The sequence below is a fragment of the Bos indicus x Bos taurus genome, unplaced genomic scaffold (assembly GCF_003369695.1).
Source record: "Bos indicus x Bos taurus breed Angus x Brahman F1 hybrid unplaced genomic scaffold, Bos_hybrid_MaternalHap_v2.0 tig00011911_arrow_arrow_obj, whole genome shotgun sequence".
NCBI classification, from domain to species: Eukaryota; Metazoa; Chordata; class Mammalia; order Artiodactyla; family Bovidae; genus Bos; species Bos indicus x Bos taurus.
Window position 1 is genome coordinate 1 of NW_020867992.1, and position 5156 is coordinate 5156.

The 5156-nt window shown below is 47.7% G+C and overlaps 1 pseudogene; it reads right to left on the reverse strand.

The window, feature by feature from the left end:
* Positions 1-3563: 3563 nt before the first annotated feature.
* Positions 3564-4603, reverse strand: LOC113889388 (annotated as a pseudogene).
* Positions 4604-5156: the final 553 nt, after the last annotated feature.

Consider the following 5156-nt stretch of genomic DNA (forward strand, 5'->3'; position numbering starts at 1 on the left):
TGGCATTGAGGTGTCGAATGCAGAGATGCTGAGTCCTGCACTACAATCTGGAGCCACCAGCAGCACAGCTGAGCCCGTCCTATGAGAACAACCCCCGGCCCCGAGTTGACAGGAATCACATTCAGCAAGCACCACCGGAGGGTTTCAGAGGAACAGTGTCCTCTAGAGCACATTCTACTGGCACAAGCCACACCGGCAAGAGGACTTCCCAGGTGGCTCAGCAGTAAATATCCCGCCTGCCAATGCAGGACACTCCTGTTGATCCCTGGGTCAGCAAGACCCCCTGGAGTAGGACATGGCAACACCACTCCAATATTCCTGCCTGGGAAATCCCATTGACAGAGGATCCTGGCAGGCTGCAGTCCATGGGGCCACAGAGTCAGACATGACTGAGTGACTGAGCATGCATGCACACACATATGCACACCCCTGGCAGAAGGACCCCCACATCCTGTCGAGGGGGGTTCTCACTTGGGAGAAATCGGTAACAAAATAAGGAATCAAACTGTTTCTGTTTTACTTGATAGCTCAGATGGTGAAGAATCTGCCAGCAGTGCAGGAGACCCGAGTTTGATCCCTGAGTTGGGAAGATTCCCTGGAGATGGGAATGGCTACCCACTCCAGTATTCTTGCCTGGAGAATTCCATGGAATTCTTGTGGCTATATAGTTCATGAAAATCACAAAGAGTCAGACACAACTGAGTGACTTACGCTTTTTCACACTTTCTAGCAAGGAAAGCAGCTGCCATTTGGGAAGACATGAGATCTTCTGCCTCCAATAGTGGTTCTCACTTGGCTGCAGGGTGGAATCACCTGTGAGGTTATACAAGTGTTGATTTCTGCATCCCCTCCCCTGAGATTTTGATTCAACTGAGATGAGGCTTCAGGATTGGGCTTTACAGAGCTCCCCTGGTGATTCAAATTTGTAGCCAAGTTTACAAACCACTGGCCTTTGCCATACTGAGGATATAAAGAAACTCTACCTGGACAAGGAGCAGAGTAAACAGACAGAGTGATTCTTCAGGAGCAGGAGTGTATGTTTCTCTGTACAGAGTGTAGTTGGGGTGGGGGCCTGTGACCCCTTTGTGCCCACTCTGAGGCCTTCCTGGCCTCTCATTGCACAGCCTTTCCACCTTTCTCACCTGGATGCCTGGATTCTTCTGTGCCTTGGTGGTGATTTTTCAGTATGGTACAGTTGTCTCAGGAGATTTCATACAACCCCGCTTAGTTCATCACAAAAAATGGAACTGGAGGAATCAACCTACCTGACTTCAGGCTCTACTACAAAGCCACAGTCATCAAGACAGTATGGTACTGGCACAAAGGACAGAAATATAGATCAATGGAACAAAATAGAAGCCCGAGATAAATCCACGCACATATGGACACCTTATCTTGACCAAAGAGGTGCAAGAATATACAACGGATTAAAGACAATCTCTTAACAAGTGGTGGCTGGGAAATCTGGTCAACACTTGTAAAAGAATGAACAGAACACTTTCTAACACCATATACAAATAAACTCAAAATTGGATTAAAGATCTCTCACGAAGACCAGAAACTAAAAACTCCTAGAGGAGAACATAGGCAAAACACTCTCTGACATACATCACAGCAGGATCCCTCTATGACCCACCTCCAAGAATAATTGGAATAAAAGCAAAATAAACAAATGGGACCAAATTAAAACTTAAAAGCTTCTGCACATCAAAGGAAACTATTAGCAACGTGAAAAAGAACAGCCTTCAGACATGGGCGAAGAAATATAGCGCCAATGAAGCAACCCGCTCAAAACAACTAATCGTCAAAAATATATGCAAGCAAACTCCTCACAGCTCAACTCAGAAAAATAAATGTACCCAATCAAAAAAATGGGACCAAAGATCTAGAATAGACATTTCTCCCAAAGAAGACATACAGATGGCTAACAAACACATGAAAAGTGCTCAACAATCACTCATTATCAGAGAAATGCAAATCAAAACCACTATGAGATAGCCATTTCACAACCAGTCAGAATGGCTGCGATCCAAAAGGTCTACAAATAATAAATGCTGCAGAGAGGGTGGTGAGAAAAGGGAACCCTCTTCAACACTGTTGGTGGGAAATGCAACCTAGTCAGCCACTATGGGAACAGTGTGGAGATTCCTTAAAAAACTGGAAATAGAAACTGCCTTGACCAGCAATCCCACTGCTGGGCATACACACTGAGAGAAACCAGAAGGGAAAGAGACTCATGTACCCCAATGTTCATAAACGGCAAGCACTGTTTATAATAGCCAGGACAATGGAAGCAACCTAGAATGTCCATCAGCAGATGAATGGATAGAGAAACTGTGGTACATATGCACAATGGAGTATTACTCAGCCATTAAAAAGAATACACCATTGAATCAGTTCTAATGAGGTGGTTGAAACTGGAGCCTATTATACAGAGTGAAGTAAGCCAGAAGGAAAAACACCAATACAGTAATACTAACGCATATATATGGAATTTAGAAAGATGGTAACGATACCCCTGTATACAGACAGCAAAAGAGACACTGATGTATAGAACAGGCTTATGGACTCTGTGGGGAGGGAGAGGGTGGGAAGATTTGGGAGAATGGCATTGAACATGTGAAATGTCATGTATGAAACGAGATGCCAGTCCAGGTTTAATGCACGATGCTGGATGCTTGGGGCTGGTGCACTGGGACGACCCAAAGGGATGGATGGGGAGGGAGGAGGGAGGAGGGTTCAGGATGGGGAACACATGAGAAATAAGGAATAAATTAAAAAAAAAAAAAAAAAAAAAACCTATGAACAGGATTCCCAAGGTGTGGCTTGCTGGGCAGGAATCCTGGGAACTATACAGGATGAGCAGCTCAGCAGTAACTTCAGGAGTTGCTCCCGCACAGGGAAGTTCAGGAGCTACAGGCAATGGCCAAGCATGAGTGGGTACACAGCTGTGACTGGAACCTTCCTGTGCCTGGATCTGAGATGTGTGTGTGTGCTCAGTTGTGATGACTCTTTGGGACCCCATGGACAGAGGATGGGATTTCCCAGGCAGGAATACTAGAGTGGGTTGCCATTTCCTCCTCCAGGGGATCTTCCCAACCCAGGGATCGAACCTGTTACTCTTGGAACTCCTGCACTGGCAGGTGGATTCCTTACCACTAGCGCCCCCTGGGGGCTTGAGGCAACTGATCCTAAAGTCAGTGACAGGTAATTCCCAGATTCATTGATAAGAATCTGCCTGCCAATGCAGGAGACACAGGAGATGCAAGTTCGATCCCTGGGTCAGGAAGAAGCCCTGGGGGAGGAAATGACAACCCTCTCCAGTATTCTATTCTTGCCTGGAAAATCTCATGAACAGAAGAGCCTGGTGGGCTACAGTCACAGGGTCACAAAGAGCTGGACATGATTAAACACAGGCAGTGACAAGTGCCTATGATATCAAGCATCAAGAAGTGCAGAGGTGTAATGTAATAAGCGTCCCAATAAACAGCAGCTGCCCCTTATTCTGCTCTGTGAGACAAGGATGTGCTTTTGCTTAACTATCATATCACATTTAATTGTTGTTTTGGTATATGAAAATTTATTACTATCATTCTTTCATCATCAAAATTTATGATCTTGGTCTTTCCTTCTTGCCTTTGTACAAGGCAAAAAGAGACTACTGGCTACTTTTGACAGCCTTAAAGTGGATTCCAGAAATGTCACCAACAGCATGACCTTTGCAACCAAATCCAGCAACCAGAACTTCATCATTTTCCTCAATAAAATTCAAGCAAACCGTCCTCTGGTACAAAAGGCTGTGATTTTTTGCCATTCTTGGTGAACTGAACCCTGACACATTCCTCATGGCAGCATTTGGCTGTTTGGCTTCAACTCCTATTTTTTCGAGCACAATTCTCTTGGCATGAGAAGTGCATCCAAAAGGGTTGGCCTTGAGGGCTGTGCCCAAATGGGCTTTCTTGTACTGTTACCATGCTGCTTCAGGGCTTGTTGGTGGCTACAGAGCTTCCTGGCAAAGACCAGGATGCTTGCTCATCCTACCAGCACCATGTCCCTGAAAGAAAGACCATCATGTTTAATTTTAACACAAGCTCGGAGGGTACTAGGATGTTAGGACCCCCACCATTTTACAGAGCCTAAGGACCTTGCTAGAGATCATAAGACTCCTAACTGACAGATGCGGCCTCTGAGCCCCGGTGGAACCGCACAGTCTGTCCCCGCTCCACCCATGTCCCGTGGGACCAGGAGGACTCCCTGCCCAAAGACCTGCTCAGCCTGACTCCCCGGGTGGGTCCGTGTGGTCCCTCCAGGGGTCCGCAGCCCCTTTGCTCCTATTGCCCCTGACTCAGGTCCTTCCTTTTGCAGGGCAGCCTCTTAGAGCCCCATGGTCGGCAGGAGGACACCCTTGCTCCTTTCTAGCAGCTTCTCCCTGCAGCCAAATCCTGGGGGTGAGGTCAGGCCAGGTTGTGAGGAGAATCATGAGAGAAACAGGAAGGGTCTGAGCTTGTGGTCAGCACCTTCCTCTGACCTGGACCGCCCTCTCTTTCTCCTGACACTTCCCGCCACTCAGGGCAGCTCCTCTCAACGCTCCACCCTGCTCCATTTCAAGTGCTCCTGTAGCTCTGCTGTGGATCAGAGTCACCAGGGGAGGGGGTCAGAATGCAGAGTCCTAGGCTCCAGCCCCAAAGGTCTGATCCAACATCCCAATCCCAGTGGATTGGGAGGCAGGGGGTCCTCTGAGCACATTCTGAGAAGCATTTAACAGACCTGCCACTCACATATGTGGGCCCTGGGTCAAGAATATAAATGAAGCCCATCCTATATGTTTAAATATTTAAAAGTTATAAAACAAACTAACACACTGTCAAGTACACCCTCATAACCACATGGCAGGCTGGGGTTCCTGGACCCTAGAGTTTGGAGGCAGGACAGCAAGCGAGGGGGCTGACCCAGCCCCCAGCCCTCCCCCTGCTCTTCCCACCTCTGGCTCTGACCCTCTTTGTGCCCTGAGGAATCTGCTGCTCAAGGCAAGAGCATTACAGCCTTCAAGTCCAAGCTCAGGCCATCCTCTTCCGCCCATAAACAGTTGTATCTCGACTACCTGTCAGTTTGGGACATGGGTCCCAGGAGGGAGGCCTGCACTGGAGCTGGGAGCA